This window comes from Mustela putorius, unplaced genomic scaffold, assembly GCF_011764305.1.
Source record: "Mustela putorius furo isolate JIRA1106 unplaced genomic scaffold, ASM1176430v1.1 tig00000253_pilon_pilon_pilon, whole genome shotgun sequence".
Lineage (NCBI taxonomy): Eukaryota > Metazoa > Chordata > Mammalia > Carnivora > Mustelidae > Mustela > Mustela putorius.
Genome location: NW_025421329.1, coordinates 11,469,339 through 11,494,271, shown reverse-complemented (window position 1 = coordinate 11,494,271; position 24,933 = coordinate 11,469,339). Strand labels below are relative to the sequence as shown.

General features: G+C 43.7%; 1 long non-coding RNA gene across 2 annotated transcripts; it reads right to left on the bottom strand.

Moving 5' to 3' along the window:
- Window positions 1-9,801, bottom strand: LOC101671925. 2 transcript variants are annotated; one of them, XR_001179732.2, is made up of 4 exons: window positions 9,715-9,801; window positions 9,395-9,543; window positions 1,035-1,126; window positions 1-248 (listed from the first exon to the last, which is right to left on the bottom strand). It is a non-coding gene; the product is annotated as an uncharacterized LOC101671925 (long non-coding RNA). The 2 variants fall into 2 exon arrangements; XR_006606305.1 differs by having other exon boundaries at window positions 1-156.
- Window positions 9,802-24,933: the final 15,132 nt, after the last annotated feature.

Genomic DNA, 24,933 nt, shown 5'->3' with positions numbered 1-24,933 from the left:
CCTCTCTTTTTAATGAGTTTCACTTCTGCTTCCCGCTGGACATTCAGGTTGTTTCCAGAGTCTAGCTGCCTCAAACGATGCTTGAAACAAGCACACCAGCAAGCCAAGGACAATACTGAGCCTATAGCTCTGTCTGGGAAGTCTGTTGCTGTTTTCCTGTGGGATAAATTCCAACGGTGAGATAGTTGGGTCACGGAGTACGTGTATTTCAAAACTTAACAGCAACTGCAGATTTCTTCCTCACAAAGCTGTAGGAATTCACAAGCCATGGGTGAGTGTCTGTGTCCTTGTGTCTGCAAGCCCTGGATGCTGTTGCTTAACTCGTTTTTCAGCCTCATGGGTAGTAATACTCTTATCTCACTGCAGCCCAACCATGCTTTTCTACTAACTCATTTTAAAAACGGAGTTTTAAAATTTATCTGCATGACTTTTTTTTTACTGTTCAGAATTTTTTTTTTAATTCTTCCCCTTTTCTCTCCAGTGTTCTCTCTTGCTCTGCACCTTGTCATTTCTTTTTTTTTTTTTTTAAAGATTTTTTAATTTATTTATTTGACAGAGAGAGTTCACAGTAGACAGAGAGGCAGGCAGAGAGAGAGAGAGGGAAACAGGATCCCCGCCGAGCAGAGATCCCGATGCGGGACTCCATCCCAGGATCCCGAGATCATGACCTGAGCCGAAGGCAGCGGCTCAACCCACTGAGCCACCCAGGCACCCAGCACCTTGTCATTTCTTAAATGACATGTTTCAGATGTGTTTCAAACAACTCTCAGGAGATCCTCTGTTCTCAATTACTTACTTTCCTTTTTTCTTTTTTTTAAATTTTTATTTTTTATAAACATATATTTTTATCCCCAGGGGTACAGGTCTGTGAATTGCCAGGTTTACACTCTTCACAACACTCACCAAAGCACATACCCTCCCTAATGTCCATAACCCCACACCCCTTCTCTTAAACCCTCCCCCCAGCAACCCTCAGTTTGTTTTGTGAGATTAAGAGTCACTTATGGTTTGTCTCCCTCCCCTCAATTACTTACTTTTCATGTGTGATATCCTCCAGGCCTCAAGCCCTGTTTACCGTGCACCGTGCCAACGGGTGAGTTCCCTGGAGATTCAGCATCAAGAGTTTCTAGAGAAAATTGTTATCAGAGCCCGTTTTGTAGGACTGGGGTCCAAGTATTCTGAATGCATTTTCTTCTTCGAGAACTGATCCTAGCAGGGATCAAATACATCTTGATTGAATCTGAACCTTCCTGCCTGGAGACTGAACTGGTTGCTGGGCCTCATGGCTGGATTAGCTGCTGGAGAGCCAGCTCCTGGCCCCCTATGGAAGCACACAGCCCACCCCAGCACCGTGCAATTCCAGCCAGCTACCAGCAGGGTCTCTGAGCTGGAGCCTGGCGGGGGTAACTCGTCCTTAGAACACAGCAGGCAGGTGTGCAGGGCAGGGCTACACCACCCAGGTCACGGAGAGAGAAGCAAGCAGACTGTGAGCGAACACAGCCTGGCCAAAGGCAAGTGGAGGTCTGAAGACAGGAGGCTCGGCCCTTCTGAGTGGAGAACTGTTGAAGAACTTCAGAGAAAACCAAACCACAGATTTTTGTTTGTTAGCTTGTTTTTCTTTCAGTGTTACTGAGATGTAGTTGACATGCAGCACTGTGCAAATGTAAGGTGCACATGTGTTGTGAAGTGATGACCATGATAAGTTTAGTTAACACCTATCATCTCCTACAGATGCAAAATAAATAAATAAATAAATAAATAAATAAGAGAAAATGAAAGAAAAAAAAAGAACAAGAAGAAATGTATTTTTCTTTTGATGAGTACTTTTAGAATTTGCAACCTTAGTCACTTTCAAATATACCAACAGCAGCGTTAACTATAGTCCTCATGTTGTACGTTATATCCACAATATTTACATATCTTCTTCTGGAAATTTGTACCTCTGACCCCCTTCATCTGTTTCCCCACTGCCCCCGCCTCTGGAAACCACACGTCTGATCTCTTTTTGTATGAGGGTTTTTTGTGTGTGTTTTTTTTGTTTTTGTTTTTGTTTTTTAAACTCCACATACAAGTGAAATCATGTAGTGTTTGTCTTTCTCTGATTCATTTCATTCAGTTTAGAACTCTCAGGTCCACCCACACTTTTTTTTTTCCCTTAAGATTTTATTTATTTGTCAGAGAGAGAGAGTGAAAACAAGCAGGGGCAGGGCGGCAGACAGAGTCCCCACTGAGTGAAGTGGCTCCCCACTGAGCCTGATGTGGGACTGGATCCCAGGACACTGGGATCATGACCTGAGCCGAAAGCAGATGCTTAACTGACTGAGCCACCCAGTGAATGCAGGATCCACCTACTCTGTCACAAATGGCAGAATTCCATTCTTTTTAAGGTTGAATAGAATTCCATCCTGTGTATATCATCTAGTTATCAATCTGCTCTCTCTCTCTCCCTCTCTTTCTCTTAATTATCTATACAAGTGATAATATTTTATGTAGAAAATCTGAATTGTTATACTACAGAGTATAATTAATATAAGAAAACTTGTGTATAGTCTCACTACCCACAGTTCTCTCGTAATATTTCCATGGTTTTCTTTCAGTAATAAAGACACACACACACACACATATGTATGTGTGTGTGTGTGTGTATGTGTGTATATATATATATATTTAAGCATTTATAGATATTTAAAATTTGCCTCACATTGTATATGCAATTGTTTCTTATCATTATACTGTTACTAATTATCCATGTCATGAAGTATTCTTTAAAAGTTTAATTTTTTTTGAAGTATAGTATACCCAGAAGAATGCATATACTATAAACATGTAGCTTCAATGATTCTTCATGGAATGCATCATTTTTATATTGTAAAGTAATTTCTTGCATGTAACTCATTTGTACAGCCCGTTGTTTGTAAGTTTTCTTACAGATAAATAGTTCTGTGGTGAACATCTCTGTGCACAAATCTTTGGGTGCATCTTGGGTGAATGGGTTTTGATCAAATATACATTACAGATGAGAATAGGCACTACTGTATTTTTGCTTTGGGGTTCTCAGGACCTGGGACCTTTATACAAAAACGTTCATGTGCCACTTCTGCAGGATTTGGCTTACATCATTTGTGAAGGGGACACACGGATAAAGAGCTATGCCTCAGTGGAGCAGTGACCCATATCTCAGGCTGCAGCCTCCCCCCGCTCTGTGTGCCTGTGAATGAGAACAAAGATGGCAGGACTTAGATGGGAAGACCCAGGAAACAGAGATGGTCGGCAGAGCAGAGGATGCTGCTGCAGGTGACTGGGAAGTTCTGCTATAGATATCTGGGCAATCATGTCCTGTTCTGGTGGTCAAAAGGGACAGTACCATCAGTCTGAGGTGGTGGGTTTGGGACCTAAGCAAGACCCTGACCTCCTGCTGACCTTTATTTCCCTAGGACGGAGCTGTTCAAAAATGGATGATGAGGAGGGGCACTTGGCTTGGATTGGGCCCTTGAGCCCTTTGGGTACCTGAAGGGGAGATAGGCTTAAGACATGGCTGGGTTTTAGACGAGGTCTTCCCAAATGCAAGTGACTGGGAATTTTTCCAGTTCAGTGAACTTTCTCTTCTCTTTTTGCCTGACTGCCTGCTTGCCTCAGTCCTTCCATCCCTTCCTTCCCCTCTCCCTCCCTTTCTTTCTGCTGTTGACTGTTTCCTAGACATATAAAGTCAAAGGAAGCATTGCCCATGCTCCCAGGGACATCCATGTGGGGCCATGGAGTCCTGGAACCGGTTGCAGGTTCTGAGATGACCTAGTGCAGTGTAACCCACCATCCTGACTGTAGTGATCCAAACAGTGACCATCACCCTCTGCTCTTCCCTCTCAGGCCCTGGGTGGGCTCGGGGATGTGAGTCTGGCCCCAAGCCACTCTGAGACCTAGTGGGATGGAGCTGGAGGGAGCAGCAGGGCTAGCCAGTATACTGCCTCTTTCCCTGTGTGGCCTCTCTGGGGGCTCCCTCTGCAGTGTACCCAGTATGGGAACCTGAGTGCACTGAGAAAGGCTTGCGGAGGTGCTCTATGTGCCCCTTCCCAGTGCTGGGTGGATGTGGTTCCTTTTCTGGGGAAGGAGGGCTGGGAGGACTCTGAGGTGAAAGTGAAAGCTCCAACATGTGGGTTGGAAAGGGAAGATGTAGTGGTAATAAACCATACTGCACAAGGAATGGCTGTGACCCTGGAAGGGGCAGGGGGTTAGAGAGAGTGGTGCCAACTGAGCAAGGCAGGAGGCAGAGCTGGGTGAAGCCCTGAGTGCTTTCCTGCCGTGAAGAACCAAGTCCCCTGGCTCTGAAATGTAAGTTCTCTCCTTTGCTCTACAACATTAGTAGAGTCAGCGATAGACACAGGGGCCTTGGGGAGTATGTCTGTCTGTATCTGTGCTTTTGTGTGGTGTGTGTAGAGTCTGACGTGTATGGTGTGTGTGAATGCATGTAGCATGCTTGCATCTGTGCATGTTTTGTGTATAGTATTACTGTATGTGCACATATGTCAGCATGTGCATGCCTATGAAGGAGAACAAAGATGGCGGTTTATGGACAGGAAGACCCAAGAAGCAGAGATGGGAGCTGAGGTTCAGGCTCAGGGGTATCAGGTGCTATGCATGGAATCGGGCTCTGCCTTCTGGCCCTCTCCTTTCTGAAACTTCTGGGATTGTGGGTGCACTGACACTGTCCCCTGGCCTTTGGTGCCCTTGTTGTAGTTGCGGTCGCTCCTCGTACGGGAGGAGCCTGGTCCGACGGCAGCTGTGGGCATGGAAGGCTGCCGTGTGCCTCTCTTCCTCCAACTGTCAGTGTCCAGCTGATGTCTACCTGCACCAGGTGGCTTCCTAGTGCCATTGGTGATTGATGTTGCATTTTATCTTGAGGTTCTTGTTTTAGTCCATGGGTAGGTAGGTCTGGGAAGTGCTTGTCTGGCCATTTCCACCTGTAGGATCTTAGAGTCAGAGGACTCATCTACACAGCCTAAGATATGCTATTATTTTCCACATGAGTGGGGATCATGCAGCAATCCCCAGCCTTTCCAGTTTCTGTTTCTGACCCACATTCCAGCACACATCTTCATTCTCCCTTCTGTACTTTGGCCCCCCATCATTTCCCCACAAAGCCCTCACTAGTGGACCTGCCCCACCCCTTACACATGGAGGCGCATTCCCACTGGCACAGGGGGAGGGCTGTGTGCCAGTGGCTTTCAAGTCTGGGCTACATCCAGATCAACCACAGCAGGCTCCCTGCGGGGGCCTGGGCTTGCCAGGTGATCCCACTGTGTAGTCAAGGTCCAGAACCACTGCTAGGAGGAAGTCTACAGGACACCTGCTTTTGATACTTCTAGGTAAGAAAACACAGTGTTTTGTCCAAAATAGCTGCTCAGGGGCATTACTTCCTGTATGCTATATCCTAACTGTGTAGAGACCCCTGAGGTCACCCCACCCCCCTCTCAGACATGTGGGACATCCCACAACTGGGCCACCGAGGGCAAGAAGTCTGGGGCTGCTGCACTTTCTCCCTTCTGTTCTCTGTGTGGCCCATTCACTCCCCTCCCTCTCTGCCCTCCGCCCCAGCTGGCTCAGGTCTTCTCAAGCTCAGAAAGCTGTTGCTGGGCTGTGGGGCCATCAGGGATCTTGGAGAAGGGCTCCATGAAATGAACTGCACTGTCTTCCAGGTGGCGCTTTAAGGATGAGGTCCTGGCAAACCGTGAACTTAATGAGAGTGGAAAAGGGAGTCTGTACTGGGTCACACAAGGCAGGGGATGTCCCTGGGTCTGCACCAGGCCTGAGACAGTGAAGGCCCAGCTGTCAGAAGGGAAGATGCTTCTGCAGGGAGAAGAAGTGACACTCTGGTGGCCCTTGATGGACCAACTGCCTGGAGTCATCATGGATCAGCTGAAGTCATGCGAGGGGACAGTTGCTCCAAATAGCTGACACTGTTGGAGACTTGTGGCATTTGGGATTGTTCTGACACTTCTGTCTTGTTGCAGAGCCTCTTTGGGAATGCAGGGCTTGGTGTGACCCAACACCAAGCCTCGTGCTGATGCACTGGTGCCACAGAGCTGACTGTTGAGGGCCATCCTGTTTAGAGCCTGGCAGACTGCACAGGAAAGACTGGCTCCCACACACAAGGAAGAAGCAGACCACAAGGCAGGGAAGCAAGCAGGGAGTCCACTCTCCCAAGGATCTGAAGCTGGGCTGGCTGGAAGCAATGTTCACTGGTAGAAAGTGGGTTTTGGGGTCAAGCCAACCATGCTTCATCTATTCCTTGGCCACCTGCTCTACCAATGTTTACTGAGCAGCTACTGGGGGCCCAAAGAATGATGGGCATCAGTAGGCCTAGAGTCACACAGGAGGCATGGGTGAAACCTGGAGCTTCCACCTACTCTGGATGTGTGTCAGCCTCAGTTTCCCTATTTGGAAAGCCAGCCCCTACATAGTAACAATATAGGAGACCACTGGGATCCTATCAGTTACTTCTCTAGGGCTTATCTGTGCCAGAGTCTGTTCTCAATGGACCCACAGGACCTGGGGGTGGCTGACCTGCAGGCAGATGAGAATGTGCTGGAAACCCCATGCCCTCAGAGCAGCAGGCATGTGGTTCCTGACAGGGGGACTCCCTGGGAACGCCCTTCTTCCAAGGGGTCCTCTAGAGACACAGGAACTCTCACTCACTGCTGGTAGGAATTCAAAATGCTTCAGCCACACTGGAAGACAGTTTGGCAGTTTCTGGCAAAACTAGAAATATTTTTACCGTAAGATCAATTGTGCTTCTTGGTATTTACCCAAAGAAGCAAAAATCTTATGTCTGCCCAAAACCTTGCCCATGGATGCTTAGAGCAGCTTTATTCATCATTGTAAAAACTTAGAAACAACCAGGATGTCCTTCAGTAGGTGAAAAGGTAATTCAGATGGTGGAATATTACTCAGCAATAAAAAGAAATGAGCTATCAAGCCATGAAAAGACATGGAGGAAGCTCAGATGCGTATTTAGTGAAAGAAATCAATCTGAAAGGCTACATGCTGTGTGACTCCAACTCTATGACATTCTGGAAAAGGTGAAACTACCGAGACAGTAAAAGAATCCATGGTTGCCAAGGGTGGGATGGGGGAAGGAAGACGAATAGCAGGACCACAGAGGATTTTTAGGGCCATGTAGCTACTTCATACGATGCTGTAATGATGTCTGTGTCATTTTACCTTTGTCCGAAACCAGAGACTGTATAATACTATGGGCGAACCGTGTGCAGACCCCTTGTGAGGGAGATTGTATATGTGTGGGTGCAGGGCATGTTTGGAAGACTCTGCCCTTTCAATTTTGCTGCTTTAAAGACATACTACCTTTAAATAACTTAAAAAAAAAAAAAGTCTTTGAAAAGCCTGTTGGATCACTAGCCCTGGGTATGGTTCCTACTGAATTATGGCTGTTGCCGATGTTATGTGAGCTCGTCATGGTGTGTTTCCTCTCACTCCTGCCTGTGACGATGAAGCTGTTTTCTGAAAATGTTGGAAGGTATTGGAGAGTGAAGTATGGAGAGATGGGTATTTCTAGGTGTCCGGCTGGCAGGCAGTTCAGGACAGGGGACTGCTGCCTAGGGAGGTCTGCCCTCTGGACCTTCCAGCAGACAGGGCTGAAACGGGCTGTTTTGAGTCAAAGGGTAGAGCCAACTCATCTGACATGGAACGAGTTCTTCCTGGGGCTGGTGCAGGACACACCTTGGGCATCAGCCGAGGGGAGCTGTCAGGGCTTTCTTCTCTTCCCAAGCCTGTCGCTGGCCTGGAGCAGCACTGGTGGAGGCAGACGGCTGGACGGAGGGGTAGTTGGAATGGATTGTGTAGGGCAGCCCTCTCCCCAGCACCTCCTAAGTGAGCCCCTGAGGCAAGCACTATGGGAGTGGTTGGCATTCCGCCATCATGGAATGGCATAAATACGATTTACAGGGACTGTTGACCATTGCTTCTCTGAACAGCAGCAGCAACTTCAGGGTGCTGGTTAGAAATGCGAATTCTGGGCCTACCCCAGACCCACTCTGTCAGACATGATGGGAGTGGGCTCAGCTCTCTGGGGGGGGGGGGTGCTGATGATCCTTGCTCAATCTGAAAACCTCTGCTGCAAGCCATGGATGGGCTGGCCCTTAGGGTTAAATCTGGCCGAGGATGCTTTTCTTTCTTTCTTTCTTTCTTTCTTTCTTTCTTTCTTTCTTTCTTTCTTTTTTCAGAGACTGGAGAGAGAAAGTAGGGAGGGGGAGAGGCGCAGGAGAGGGAGAGAGGGACCATTAAGCAGCTCCACGCCCATCGTGGAGCCATACATGGAGTGGGCTCCATCTCACAACAGTGAAATCATGACCTGAGATGAAATCAAGAGTCAGACACTTGGGATATCTGGGTGGTTCAGGGGGTTAAAGCCTCTGCTTTCGGCTCAGATCATGATCCCAGGGTCCTGGGATCGAGCCCCGTATCGGGCTCTCTGCTCAGCAGGGAGCCTGCTTACCCCTCTCTCTCTGCCTGCCTCTCTGCCTACTTGTGATCTCTCTCTGTCAAATAAAGAAATAAAATCTTTAAAAAAAAAAAAAAAGAGTCAGACACTTAATTGACTGAGCCACCTGGCGCCCAGGCCAAGGCTGTTTTGTAAATAAAGTTTTACTGGGTCACAGCCACACCTGCTCACTCATGGTCCTCTGCTACCACTTTCACTCTTCAACTGCAGAGTGGTTGTGATAGAGCCTATGTGGCTCACTATACTGAAATCTCCATTATCTGTTCCTTGACTGAAAAACATGGCTGGCTCTGGTTCTCAGCCTAACATTGGGGTCACCTGGATGGTGAAAAAACCATGGAAGCCAGGGCTGCAGCCCAGAGATCCTGGTTTGGTTGGCTTGGAGGCTGCCCTGGCTGCTAGGATTTTAAGCTCCCAGCTGATTTAATGTGCAGCTATGCTCGTGAGACCTATGGCTTCAGACCAGCATTTGTTTTAGAGTTTTGCAATCTGCTCAGCCTTTCTCAGCTAGCTTTGCTCACATCCCATCCCCAGCCAGCTCGCTCTTCCCGACACAGGCTTGGGAACGGGGTTCCTTTCCTTCTCAGAGTAGCTCTTGCGCTTAAGTGGGGTGAACACTTGGGCTCCACTCTCGGCATGCACTTGTGAAAACATCTGAGTAGCTCTCCTATGGTAAGGGAAGGACCACCTTTGCAGCAGCCAGCATGTGGTTTGGGCCAATTGTGTCTCTCTGAGGGGTGGAAGGGCTGGCTTGACTATAGCATCGGGGCTGATGGAAGCAGGGTACCTGGGCGTGCCTCTGCTCAAGGGTTCCAGAACACAGGGAACAGCAGTGCGTCAGGGATCTAGAGAACCCAGAGCTGGGAGCAGGTCACCACTTACCAGCTGGAGAAACTGGGCAGATGGCTCCCGGGTCCAGCTGTTTGCACAGGTGCTGGATGCAACAGGTCATCCACAAGGAATTTACCATTTTCATGCTCTGTTAGTTGATGTTCACACTTACTTGCTTTTAAAACAAACTATCCTTTTTGCTGTGGTGACAGAAGAAAAGTGTTCAGAGCATGAAATTTAAAAACTACATTTTAGATCAAATAAGAAATGAGAAATCATTTACCACCCAGGAAAAAAATCCCTGTTAAGATGTTGCCATGTATCCCCCTAGTCCTTATTTCAAAATTGAACACTGTACACAGTTCAGTTACTTTGCAACAACTCCGTGAGGTTGGTGGGAGTAGACAATGCCATCCTAGCATGTGGAAGAGGAGAGCAACCCTGAATGTAAAGGAGAAAGTAAGGTGTGCACGGCTGTGGGTATGAGGATGTTTAACCTTGGGAGTTACAAAATCACTCATTGTGATGTAACCTCCCCCCGGGGACTTGCTAACATGCAGATTCTGGCCTCTGGGCTGGGCCTGAGAGTGTGCATTTCTAACCAGCTCCCCGGGAGAGGCCCACTCTGCTGGTCTGTTCACCACAGTTGAGTACCAGGGACTCGAGAAGAATCGAGAAAATCTAGCTGAGCTGTGTGCTGCAGGCTCTTGTGGTGCTGTGGTGGGAGATAGGGAGAGAGTTCATGCCTAAATGTCTACTCTAGACCTTTTAATACAGAACTTGCAAAACTATATTTTATAAGGAAAAATGTTCTATGGAGGAATTAAACTCTTTTCAAACTGGAATGCTGGCTCTCTAGGAAAATCTTTTCCTTGTCAAGGATAAATATATCAGGCTTCTTACCTTAAACCCTCTTCTCAGCTTCTGGGGTGCTTGTTTTCCCATTTGTCCGGAGGAAGCACACTTGTACTTCCTCCTGGGCAGGCAGATCTGCTTTCTTTCTCGGGAAGCCTTCCCATAGCCCCTGATCTTCAGGGAGGAGGAAAGAATGAGCTTGCAAAAGAGAAGTGAGGTTTTCAGAGTTAGAAAGGCAGGAAGGGAGTTGGCAGGCTCTGTTGCCTGACAGAACAAAAGGCCTCAACCCCAGCGAGGGGCACACCCTGGGCAGACCCCTCAGCACTCTGGGTAGACACCTCAGCAACCTCTCTAGCCGCAGGGCAGGTGGCTGGGGGGGGGGGTGGTGGTATAGGGGACACCTTCCTGTTGCTCCTGTGGGAGAATGAGCTCCTGGGAGGTGAAGTGCAGGACGGCTTCATAAACAGGGAGAAAATGTCTTTTCGTGCAGCAAAATATATTTTCCCAGAAAACATAATTACGCTGCCAAAACTACTCCAGGCAGCTTGAGGATAAGAGTGCCACGAAATGGAATGAGGCAGTTGGTTTTATCTAAAAAAAAAAAAAAAAAAAAAAAAAAAAAAATCTGGAGAATTCAAAATGGCTTAATTGCACAGCTATTAAATAGCTCCTAAATCTGGGAAGATAGAGTGATTTTGTTGCTAATATTTGCTTTCAGCGGGCTGAGCCCCTTTTCTCATCGCAGGCGACATGCTTGAGATTTGGCTACCTTTCCTCCTGTAGCTTAATGGTGACCTTTTTTAGACTGGTGGGGGGAGCGTGACTCCTGACTGTCTGGGAGGGAATCTGCCCCTGAGATATTGCTCCCAGTCTGGGGGAGCAAGTTCCTTTCCTCAAGGACCTTGTGTCAATGAGGCTGCTCCGGGCCAATCCAGACTCTGGGCTGCTGCTAGGTGAAAGAGGCTTAGGGTGGGTTTTGTTTTCAGTTGTATCTGGATTTGAACACAGGAATCTTCATCTTCAGACCCGGTGACCTTGGACAACCTTTGTAACCTCTCTAGGTGAGGACTTGCAGGGCTGCAGCCAGGACCACCAAATAGGGACTTGAGTGAATATCGTGCCTGAAACCAGCAAGAGGGGGCAGCAGTTTACTCCAGAAGTGTCAGATTTCAGAGTCCAACTGAGCCAAGCCCCATGTTTTCCTCATCCTCAGAGGATGGGATAGAGCAGGGATCCTTCTGGAGGATATTGTGTTTTGCTCCTCAGTTTGTAAGAAGCACCCCCCCCCAACAATGTTTATCATTTTATCAGCACTTTCAATAAATAAGAAACACATGAATGCACCCCTCTGGATTTCCTAGCATCTGCTTTTACATCAGTATATTTAGGAGGGTTGACCATGTTCCTAACTCTCAGTGCTGAGTAAAAACTGACAAGTCTGCTGGGAGCTGGGCCTAAGGTGCCCTCCTGCCTCCTGTCATTCTGCTTTACACTGCAGACTTCTGCTTTTCCTCATTCTGACATGGTGCCACCTTTTCGGGGATTTTGTTTCTTGCTCATAACCTTTTAAACAGTCTTTGGTTCTAGGGAAGAGCGATCAAACACTCTGGAGGGGTTACAAACCTAACTGAGATTTTATTCTTTACAACTGGTATGAATTTTTAAGATTATGAAATATTTCAAGTGTAGAGAAAAGGAGTAGAATCCGATAAGCATCCGTATGTCTTCCACCCAGATTTAACAAGTGGACACCATTTACCCTATTTGTTTAAGATTGCTTATTTTTGAAAGAAACAAAACATCATAGCTAAAGAAAGCATCAACAAAACTAAAAGGCAACCTAAAGGATGGGAGGAGATATTTGCAAATAATATGTCCAATAAGGGGTTGGGCATAGTAATCCAATTAAAAAATGGGCAGAAGACACGAATAGATATTTTTCCAAAGAAGAAATACAGGGGGCCAACAGACACATGAAAGGATGCTAACCACAAAAGCCATCACCTTACACTTGTCAGAATGGCTAGAATAAATAATATAAGAAGTAACGAGTGTTGGTGAGGCTGTGGAAAAAAAGGAACCCTTGCGCACTGTTAGTAGAAATGCAAACTGGTGCAGCCACTTTGGAAAACAGTTGGGAGGTTCCTCAAAAAATTAAAAACAGAACTACCATCTGATTCAGTAATTCTGCTACTGGGTATTTATTCAAAGTAAATGAAAATGCTAATTTGGTAAGATATATGCACCCCTGTGTTTATTTCAGCATTATTTACAATAGCCAAGGTATGAAAGCAATCCAAGTGCCCATTCATTAATGAATAGATAAGATGTGGGGCACACACATACAAACACACACACACACATTTATAAATGTATATATACATACACACATATACACACACATATATATTTATATATGTATACACACAGACACATATATATTTATATATGTATGTATATGTATTCATATATATACAGAATGTAATATTACTCAACCATAAAAAGGAGATTATGTCATTGGCAACAAAATGGATGTACCTGGAGAATATTAGGCTAAGTGAAATAAATCAAACAGAAAGACAAACACCATTATAACTTCACTTACATGTGGAATCTAACAAAACAAATGAATAAACAAAAAACAAAGAGCAGAAACAGACAGAGAACAAATTGATGGTTGCTGTGGGGGGAGAAGGATGGGGTGAGATGGGTAAAACTGGTGAAGAGGAGTAGCATGTACTTCCAATTTTTGAATGTACAAGTCGTGGGGACAAAAGGTGTAGTATAAGGAATATATTCGATGGTATTGTAATAGTGTTGTATGGTGACAGATGGTAGCTCATGTGTGGTGAGCATAGCACAACATATAGACTTGTCCTGTCACCATGTAGTACACCTGGAACATTGTGTGTCAACTCTACTTCAATAAAAAAGAGAGAAAAAATGAAATATATGTACAGCTGAGTGTTGTTTGTGTGTGTTCCTACCCCTCCCCTTCAAGTGGGTACAACTATTAAGAATTGGGAAAATAGATTTTTGGTGCTTATAGTTTATATAGAAAATACTATACTTTCCATCATTTCCTGCAGTGTTTTTCACTCATCATTAAATATTCAAAGCTATCCATACTAATACATGTTAGCTTAGCAGCCAAGGAGAGTCCCTTTGTGTGACCATGTGATGTTTTGCTTCTGTTTCCAGTTTTCTGTTTCCATAATCAGAGCTCAAGTGAGGTCTTTGTGTGCACAGTTGTGTGCACTTTGAGTGCACAGCATTTTTGGGAAACAGAGTTTCTAGTCAAAGGGAAGAGAACACATAGACTACTTAGCTGAAAGCATAACCAAATTGGTTGTACCAGTTACTGTTCCCACCAGCATGCATCCCCTTAGCTTCCCATTTCTGCCAATTCTTGGGATTTTTAGATTTAAAGGTTTTTTTTCCATCAGTATGGTTGGTGTGGAATTATAACTCCTTGTGGTTTTAGTTTGCATTTCCCTAATTAATAATGAAGTTAAACACATTTTCCTGTGTTTAAATGCAAATTTATGTCTTTTTCTATTTTTCTATTAGGGTGTTTGTATTTTTTCATGTACTTTTTTTTTTTTACTAGTTCTGTATACATTGTGGCTTTAAATTCTTTTTGTCTAAAAATTTTGTCTTACAAATCTTCTCCTGGTGTATGACTCCTTTCTGACCTCTGTGTGGCATCTGGTGATGGATGGTTTTAAATAACAACATAATGTTCCAGCCCGAAATCTTATGTCTTGTTTAATGAACTGTACTTTCTATAAAGCCATGACAATATTTCTTATGTCAGCTCCTAAAATCATAATGGTATCACGTTTACATTTACATCTTCATCCATCTGGTTTTGTGTATGCCATGAGGTAGTGACCCATTTTTCACTCTTCTATGGTACTCATCAGTTGCTCTGGGCTCCTTTCTCCTCTGGTCTGAAATGCTGTCTTTGCCCTGTGTTAAGCTGTATGTACATGAAGTTTGTGTCTGGGTTCCAGTCTCTTCTGTTTCCTATTGTTTATCCTGTGCTAACTATTCTAGGTTTGTGATAAGTTTGATATCTAGAAGAGTGAGTCCTTTCCTGAGCCTGCTTGCCTTAGGAGCATCTGGGCTCTGCCAAGTTCTTTGCACTTCTGTATACATTTTAGGATCAATGTGCCATTTTACACAAACAATTTTATAGGGATTTTGATTGGATTGCATTGCATCAGATAATGCGTGTGAAAGACTGACATCATGACAAGACTGGGTCTTCCAATGTATAGTTTTTCACTTACTTAAGGTAGAAATCGGTTTTGTACATTTTCCCACCCATAAATTCTCATATATCTTTTGCTAGACTTATTCCTATGTAGCTTTAAAAAATTTAACTAATTTCTAACATTGTAACTGTTGTTTTTCAAATTACTTTTTCTAACTTTTTTCTGGGCTGTAGAAATGCAAAACTTGAATTCTAATAATTTGCTTGTCACTTCTCTTTTTGCTTGGGTTTTCTATGTAGACAAATCAGTTGTAAATAACACATTTGTTTTCTCCTTTCTAATTCTTATGTATTTAAAAAACTCTTTTTTTTAAAGGCAAAACACCTCCACTTGATTTTGAATAGAAGTTGTGTACATAGTTGTTCTTGTTGTGTTTTGAATTTAAAGGAGAATTTGAAAAAAAAAAAAACAACTTTGCATGGCATGTGAGGTTTGTTTGACATTGTATAGTGATCTCTGCTCTCATTCCATGACTATTTCTGTGGAATATCTTTTTCTGTCCCTTCACTTTCAACTTATTTGTGTATGGATCTAAAGTGAGTCTTTTGTAGATAGCATGTAATTAGGTTAAAAAAATCTATTCTGTCAGTCTCTGTCTTTTAATTGGGGGTTTTAACCCATTTTTATTTAAAATGATTATTGATTAGGAAGGACTTACTACTGTCACTTTATTATTTGTTTTCTATATGTAGCTTTTTTGTCTCTCATTTCCTGCATTACTTATAGCTTTTTTGTCTCTCATTTCCCACATCACTATTTTCTTTTGTGATTTACTGATATTTTGTAGGGACTTATAGAAATATTTTTTTCAGTTTTTTTTTGTGTATATTCTTTAGCAACAACCTTGGGGGTTTCCATGGGGATTACATTTAATATCCTAAAGTTATAACAATTTAACTTGAATTCATACAAACTTAACTTTAATAACACTGAGTTCCTTTAGCATTTCCATCCTCACTCTTTCAGTTGTTGATATCCCCAAATTGTATCTTTACATATTGTGTATCCAAAATGTAAAGTAGTATATTTCTAATGTATTAGTTTCTTATATTATGTAGTAAACAAAAAAATGCAGTTACAAAGTTAAAATAATATTAGTTTTTAGACTAATAATTGTTTTTGTATAACTCCAAAATAATACACAATAATTGTTGTGTATGACTCCAAAAACTGGAGTTATACACCACTGTAAATAATACAGGCTTTTATAATTGACCAGGTATACCTTTACAGAGATCTTTTGTTTCTTCATGTGTGACTTTGAGTTATTGTTCAGTGTGCCTTCATTTTAATCTGCAGGATTTCATTAATGTTTCTTGCAGAGCAGGTCTAAGACAGTCTTGCCAGATATAGGATCCTCGGTTGACCACATTTTTCTTTTAGCACTTTGAATATATCAGTTCACTACCTTCTGGTCTCCAAAGTTTTTGACGAGAAATCTGCTGGCAATCTACTGAAGACCCATTTTTTGTGATGAGTCACAGTTTTCTTCCTGCCTTCAAAATGTTCTTGTTGTCTTTTGAAAGTTTGATTATAATGTCTAGGTATGTGTCTCTTTGTTCATCTATCAAAGTCTGTTGAACATCTTGGGTATTTATATTTATGTCTTTCATAAGATTTGTTAAGTTTTTGGCTATTATTTCTTCAAAGATTCTCTCTGCCCCTTTTTCTCTCTCTTCTCCTTCTTGCACTCCCCAAATTGCATATGCTGGTCTGCTTGCTGGTGCCCACAGGTCCTTTAGGCTCTGTTCATCTTTCTTCTATCTTTTTCTCAGATTTAATAATGCCTATTCACTGATTCTTTGATTCTTTCTTCTGCCTGCTCAATCTGCTTTCAAATTCTAGTAAATTTTTCATTTCAAGTATTGTATTTTTCATTTCCAGAATTTCTTTTTTGGTATCTTTTTAGATTTTCTATTATTTATTGATATTTCCACTTTGTTAACACATTATTTTCTTGACTTTGCCCACATATTTCTTTAGTTCTTTGAGTATCTTTAAGATGGTTGTCATTGTCAAGTAGATCTGCCAACAGGTCTTCTTCAGGGACAGTTTTATTAGTTTATTATTATTATTTTTCCTTTGACTGAGCCACAATTTTCTGTTTCTTTCTATGCCTTGTGATTTTTTTTTGTTGTTGAAAACTGGACATTTGAATCTAATAATGTGGCAAGCCCAGAAATTGGATTCTCTCCCTGCCGGAGTTTGCTGTGTTTTGTTTTTGTTTATTTCATTTTAAACTTTTGCCCTATCTGTCACCTTGATGAGGGAGCAGGGGGCTGGCTGAAGACAAAGCAAAAGCTGGTACCTTGCATACCCTCTCCATCCGCTCCCCTTGGTAATGTGTGTGGCATTCCTCAAGCGCCCCTTACTGCCATAAATGATAAATAGTTAACTTGCAGAGATCACAATCCTGCAAGACGAGAGTCTCCCTTGGCTTACAAATGTCCTAAATCTCACTAAAAAAGACAATTGATAGTAGGATTGTGACATCCCACCAAGAATCTCCCAACTATCTAGATGTTAATGACTGGCCTAAAGACAACACTGATCAAGCCTCAAGGCCTTTGGTATCCTAGTAGGCCCTCTTTAGCATGTGAAAACACCGTAGAAACCTCCCTTTCCCTCACCTTCCCCCAACCACAGGGTACATAACCTGCCATCCCTCACAACCCGGGGCAGCAGCTCTTCCTGCCCACGGGTCCTGTCCCTGTGCTTTAATAAACCACCATTTTGCAGCAAAGATGTCTCAAGAATTCAGGGCTCATGAGAAGGGGAGCCAGGAAAGTTGCGCCGGGAGGAGGTGGGCACCCTCGGGCGAGGTTCCGCCACTCTGGAAAGCAGAGTGGCGGAAGTCGCACCCAAGGCAGGGAGGAGGGGGCTTTTAAGGGGTCTCGGAGGAAGCTCAGGGGTCTTTTGGAAGTTTCCCTTATTTGGATATCCCGCCTGCTCATCGGGATCCCATTGGTCCACAGGAGCCCAGGGCAGGGGTCTCAGATTCCTGCTTGGGCCTTTGTTCTCCTGTCCGAGCTCAGGTCTTGTGGCGGGAACTTTCGCCATCTTTGGTAGCCCCCTTCCTGCCAGCCCAACAGGTTCTAGAACTTCATCAACCTGACCATGCTTAAATGCAGACTGAGGTGCAAACTTAAGGTATTTTCAGGTCTTTTCTGAGCTTTCACCTCCCTTTGGGCATGTGCGGTAACTTTCCAATTTCCCCTTTATAAGCAGTTGCTTTGGAATGTCCTAATTTTTTTTTTTTTTTTTTTTTTTTTTGACAGAGATCACAAGTAGGCAGAGAGGAGGAAGCAGGCTTCCTGCTGAGCAGAGAGCCCGATGTGGGGCTCGATCCCAGGACACTGGGATCATGACCTGAGCCAAAGGCAGAGGCTCTAACCCACTGAGCCACCCAGGCGCCGCCTGGAATGTCCTAATTTTTAATGTGTGACTCTCAAAAACAGAAAAAGAGAAAGATGAAGGCAGGGAAAATGTGTCAGCCCTTTAAAATTCCTAGAAGTTACTTCTGCCAGAAGGGGGACAACTTGCAATAACGTGGGGGAAGGTGCAACAAGACTGCCTACCTCTTTGTCTGCACTTCTGGAACAGAAGCATAAGTGATCAGAGCACAATCCCTAATATCTGGAGGACCAGGTTCTTTTTGCCCTTTCTTGCTGATGCAAGGTATGTGCAAGCTGGGCAGGGAGCACATGCACAGTTGTTTGCCATGTGTCTGGGGTGGAGGATGGGTAGCTGCCACTGTGCTAAAAGCTGAAATTGACTAAAATTAACTCTAGTTTACTGCTCAAGCCTTCCCTTGGAAGTTTCAAGCCTTCAATAGACTCCAGAGTTCCAAAATAGCTACATCAGAGGACTCTGCCAGTGCAATTGCTGTCTCCGTGGGGATATAGATTCCTGGTCCTTCCTACTCTGTCATCCACCCAGAATGTTTGTTAAGAGGTTTCAACTTATATGAGGTATTGAATTTTACCCAATGCCTTTTCTGCATCTCTTGATGATCTTGATATTTCTTTTTTTTATCTTTTATGTGATAAACCACATTTTTGAGATTAAACCCTACTTGATCAAGTTTTCAGATTTTTGTTGTTGTTGTTGTTTCCTGCAAAAAGCTTTATTGTTTCCATTTGGCCCTTGGCTTGGGAGAGGACTCAGAGTAGATAAAAAGCTGCCTAGTGGCTGTAGGGAGAGGCTCAGGCATAAGACCTGGCCCCAGGAGGATGCTGGAGGGGCCCCTCAAGGGCTGCTGGGCTTCAGAGGCTCCTAGTTATGCTTGAGGGTCAGCCTTTTGAAGAAATATTTCCCCAGTCAGCCTGCAGAGGTTAGTCAGGTAATTGCCCATCTTGATGAGTTTCACCTAGAGAAGTCATTCTCTAGGACATCACAGAGATGGGGGACTGCACAGGCAGAACCCAGAGCATGCAGATGCCAAAAATAAAAAAAAACAAAAAAAACAACAAACAAAAAAAAACCTGGTTCACGTTCTTCTTCTGAACCAGGGTGGCTTCCTGTGGTGTCTAGGGTTTTACCCCACTCATCTTGGGATGGCTTCTGCACATCCTGGAGGGGGGTTTGACTGCTTGCTAAGCTGGTTTTGAATCTTCCAGAGACACTTAGTGCCTTCACGCTTCTCCTCAGCCAACTCATAGAAGAAGAGGCCCATGCCCTACAGAGCCACATGGTCATGGTTGAAATAAAAGCCCATAGAGAGGTAGTTATAGGAAACCTGCAGGTGCATGTTGACCAGGCCATTGATGGGAACCTCTACCTTGGTGGAATAATTTATAATGAATCTGAGAACTCGTGGTTGATAATAAGGAGCTAAGCTCAAAATGGGGTGTTGGCTGGTCCTGGAGGGAGATGGTGGCTCCAATGGTTTGGAGGGTATTAGAAGGTGGTAAAAGGGGCATCCCTGGGTCTGTTCTGTCCAAACACAGTTGAAGCAACAGACAGATCTATGGGACTGTGATGTGTACCACCAAGATCTCAGTTTTTAAGTGTTATATTCAAATTCCTAAAATTTGCATAGGATTTTAAATTTATGTTTGTGAGTGAGCTTATCTTATAAGTCCTTGGGGTTTGGTATCATGGTTTTACCACATTCATGAAGCAAGCTCTTCCTTACATGCTCTAGAGAGGTAGTATAATTGCAGATCTAGCATCTGATTCTGTCATCTCATCTGTCACCTGACTGCAAAGCCATCTGGGCCTAGTGCTTTCTACTTAGGAAGATTTTAACTTTTTATTCAATTTCCTTAATTGTTATGAGAAAATTTGGACCATCAATCTTAATAAGCTTTTCATATTGAGCTTACAGCTGGTATTAAATCTTAAAAGGGTTAGTTCTATTTTTCACATATTTGTTAACAAGGCTTAGGTGGGAAGCTGGAGACTACAAGTAACTGGATGTCCACGAAGACCTATTAATGCAGAGAGTACAATTTAATCCCAATTGGATAGTCAGAACTGATGGTCCCCTCCCTTGAAGAAAAGCTCCATCTAGTCTTCAAAACTTCCTTCTTTTCACATCTGTGTTGTCTTTCAATGGACCAGGTGATTTGATGCACACAATCCAAGAAACAGAAAGGGAAAGTTCTAGTAGAAAAACAACCATTGCGTTAGAAGTATTTTCAGGAACTCTGGCATGGCAGGAAGAGGCCAAAGTGCTCTGTCCTTTAAGTCCCATGACCTACACTTAATCCCCAGCCCCTTCACATGCTGTTTATATGACCTTGGGCACCTCTGAGCCTCAGCCTCCTCAGCTGTGAGATGGAAGCATGACACAAGTGCCCATCTCAATTAAGGCAGACCACTGAGACTGCCAGATGTTGCCATGTAACCAGTGCTCCAAAGATCACCTGCAAGAGCAGCTAGCTGGGAGCTGGTGGATTAAATCCAGGGTAGTCCTGCTCCACAGGTCTCAGATCCTCCAGCAGGCTGGCCTGGACATGGTCCCATGGCCCTGGCAGCACCACAGGAGGGCAGGTGGAAACACATAGGCCTCTTGGCACCTGACTGGGAGCTAGCTTATCATCACTTCTGCCTTATTCTATTAACCACATTAGAGGCAAGGGACAGGGGAATACCCTTCCCATTTCAGTGGGGGAACTTCAAGTTGCAGGTGAGGCCATGGTTGTTCTTTCTTGCTACTGGGGGGAAGGTAGTATGATGGATTGGATTGTTCCAATAACAGAAATGCTCGTCAGCAGGATAGAGGAATAGTCACCTGTTTATACACAAGTTGGGAAGAATACTACCAAGTATTGTTGAGCTATAACAGAGTTCTAGGGGTTCTGTGTTCCCATCACTCTTCTATTGCTCATCATCACTTTTATTTGGAGATATTTGATACCTTCTGGTGGTCACAAATGAAGTTAGAGATTGGGTACACAGGGGAGGTAGTGTAGCTCAGTGATTGAAAGTGCTGTCTTCAGGTCAGAGGGGCTTAATTTTGACACCCCAGCTTTGCAGCCTCTATCTACGGTGTGGCTTTGGGAGTTTCAGTTTCCCCAAGGTTCAGTTTTCCCGGTTTGACCTGAGAGGAAGCTGGGTGTGGCATATAGAAATAGTCCAATTAATAGTTACAGCCACTGTTGCTTCTATGGGGTCCCTCCAGATAACTCCAGGGCCCATGATGGACATGAGCAATAGCAATTCTCCTATAACACAACCCAAGTCCATCTGTCTGATGTGCAACAATGCCAGTCACCAAAACATCGGGTTTGCAGCAAGGAAATAGTGTATTAGAGAGGCAGCTAAATGAGGAGGCAGGAGGCAAACTTTGAGTCCGCCTGCCTGAAGGGGGAGAGAATCCATTTTTTAATGAACATTGAGCAAAGATGTATGTAACATACATCCCATATTCACTTTGGGTGGAGACAACATCAGAACGAGGCAAAATTCAGCCCTGGTGTCTGGAGGTTATCTTAGAACAAGGAGACAGGACTACGGGCATGTTCTGAAAGCTTGTATAAATTGGATAGGGTCTTGGGCTTATTACCTAGGTAAGGAATGCAGGTTCTTGCTTGTTCCTAGGTTGGAACCATATCAGTTGACCTTGAGTCTAGGCTTCTGCAGACACAACCAGTACGCTTGTTAGTGGGGTCTGAAAAGAACAAGAGCTAGGGAGACACAGTTTTCTGAAAAACAAGCTTTAAACTTTCTGCTAGTCAACCTTATTAATCCTATGGGCATAGTTTCCCTTCTACATGGGGCTGGGGCTAGGTCAGACTCTGGTGCTGCATAGGGCCATCAGAGTAATCTCCTGTTTCCACTTCCCTCCACTGACAATTCTAATCAAGAACCCACCATGGAACTTATCGCTTATAATATCAGGTCCAGATTTTTCATTCAGTTTGACCTCTGTGCATAAACAATGTTGATAATGTCCAGCAGAGAATGTGCATGTAAAGAAATGAGGTCCCTTTGTTCTTCATAAAGCCAATCCATCACAAGTAATGCCTTAAGTAGATTGGTAACAATATAATGAAGTTGATAGTTTGCATACATACCTTAATTTATAATGTTGACCACTTGTATTACATTGAGTATGAAACAGAGCTGGCAAGGAGTGGGACAGAGAACTTTACGCTGGCTGCCATCCTTTGTAACTCTTCCTACAAGTGAGGCCTTGCAGCACACTATCGGAGCCTGAGGAGTTCTCTTGGCCCCTGACCTTCCTAGGTCTTTGAATGCTGCATCAACATGGCTTCACAAATCTTGGCTCTCATGTAAACAAGGCTGTGGGCAGGAAAGGTAGGGACTGTTGTTTTTATATCTGGTTACAAAAAACTGGCACCTTCAAAGTTTGCTATGGGTCTCATTATTAACAGGCAGATGTTGATGGCTTCAGATGCTCAAAGTCCAGCACTAAAGGGCAAGGGCAACAGCCTCCTCCATGTCTCTAGTCAGGTGGTGGTTACCACTAAGATTCTTTCTCCCTTCCCCTCTCTTTCCCCACTGTCTCTCCCTTCCTCTCTCATTCTCTCTTATAAAATAGCTTTATTGAGATGCCATTTATATAGCATACAATTCACTCACTGACAATTCAATTTTTTTTTTTTGGTATGTTACATTGTTAAAAATTTTAGTAAAATTTATACAACATAAATTTTACCATTTTAAACATTTTAAATGTACAATTCAGCATTAATCACATTCACAATTCTACACCATTCCTACAATTCTTTCATCATCCCAAACATAAACTCTGTAACTCCTCAGCAGTGACTCTGCTCTCTTCCCCGAGCCCCTGGCAACTTTTCATTAACTTTCTGTCTCTACAAACCTGCCTACTCCAGATCCATGGTATAAGTGGAGTCTGGAAAATATTAGTCCCTTTGTGTCTGGCTTATTTCAGTTAGCATAGTGTTTTTGAGGTACACACATGTTGCAGGATGGATCAGAACCTTGCTCCTTTTTGTGGCTCAATGATATTACATTGCATGTAAATACCATTTTGTTCTACTGAAGAATTGTTTCTATTTTTCAGTTACTGTGAATGATGCTGCTATAAATATGGAGGCACAAATATCTGCTTGAATCCAGGTTTTCAGTTCTTTTCCACATATACTTACAATGGAATTGTTGGATTACATGTAATTCTACTTTTGATTTTTTGAGGAATGGCCAGACTGTTTTCCATGGCAGCTGCACAATCTTACATTGCCTCTAGCAGTGCACAAGGGCCCCAGTTTTCCCATGTTCTCGCCGACACTTGTTGTTTTCTGTTTCTTTAATTATTTAATAATAGCCATCCCAATGGGTATGAAGTCATATGTTGTTGTGGTTTTAATTTCCATTTCTCTAATGATTAGCAGTGTTAAACATCTTTTTATCCTTTCTGTTTATTGACTCTGTATGATTTCTTTGGAGCAATGTCTATTCAAGTACTTTGTTCATTATTATTATTATTATTATTATTATTATTTTATTTTTATTTTTTTCTGGAGCATCTGGGTGGCTCCGTTGGTTGAGCATCTGATTCTTGATTTCGGCTCAGGTCTAGATCTCAGAGTCCTGAGATCCAACCTGGTATTGGGCTCTCTGCTTAATGCAGAGTCTGCTTGAGATTCTCTCTTTCTTCCTCTCCCTCTGCCTCTCCCTCACTCATGCTCTCTCATGTGCTTGCTCTCTCTAAAATGAGTAAATAAAATCTTAATTTTTTTCTTGTTGAATTGTAGGAGTTCTTTATATATTTTGGATGTTAATTTCTTATCAGGTGTGTGACTTGCAAATATTTCTCCCATTCTGTGAGTTGCCCCTTTATTTTGTTGATCGTGCCTTTTGATGCATGAAAACTTATTTTTGACTAAGTCCAACCTAGCTATATTGTTGTTCTTAGTGTTGTTTTGTCTTTGGGGTCATATCTAAGACATTGTTGTGAAATCCAATGTGATGAAGATTTCCCCTTATGTTTTCTTCTAAGGATTTTATAGTTTTAGGTTTTGCACTTGGGTCCTGAATCCATTTTAAGTTAATTTTTGTAGATTGTGTGAGGTAGGGGTCCCCTTCATTCTCCAGCATTTACATATCACTGTCCACGTTTGATAGGAAGGAAGGAGAAGATGTGAGGAGTCATATTCTCTGGCACTTAGTGAATCTTTGTGCGGTTTTTCTATCCATTCTGGGCTTGGCTAGCAACTTGTTTGACTCCAGTTGTGTGTCATGTGTCAAAACCTATTCTAAGGTTTTGTCACCCACATGTTTTCTGTCTCTACTCAAGTTACCTCCCAGACTCCAGGACTCAAGGCTAGGGGATGGGGTAAAGTCCTGGATACCAACATGTTTGTCCTTAAAAACGTGGTGAGGGCGAAACAGCGCTAATCAGTGGCTTCCAGGGGATGGGGCTGGGACTGGGGCTGACCCCAAAATGGCAGCATGTGGAAGTTCTTTGGGTGACGAGATTATTCTGAATTTTTATTGTTGAGGTGGTTCCATGACTGTGTGTGGTTGACCAAACTCATGGAATTGTAATCCAAAACCATGACTTTCACTGTATGTTAATATAAGCCATGGACATAAAAGAGTGAATGATGTGCTGTTGAGAGGCAGCAGAGCAAGGGGTGAGAACAACCTCTGGAGGCGGACTGTCTAGGTTCAAGTCCAGGCTTCTGACTTCCCAGCTTTGTGATTTTGGCAACCCTGGAGTGCCCAGGATTCCTCTTCTGTAAGAGGAGAGTGGTGGGCATTATTGCATGGAGTGGAATGAGGATTGAACTTTTGTGGCCATGCAGACCTCGTGCGAGAGTTTGGTGTGCCATATAAGGGATCGCTATCGTCACAGGCACTTTTGCCCAAGGTTGGGTTTGGGTCCATGGTGGTGGGGGAAGAGCTGATGGGGTGAAAGGTTCTGGTCCCTGTAAAGTACTCTGCTGTCATGGTTTTATTTGTTCGTGTCACACTGTAGTGTACTACAACCACGGTTTGAGTGGGATTCTCTGT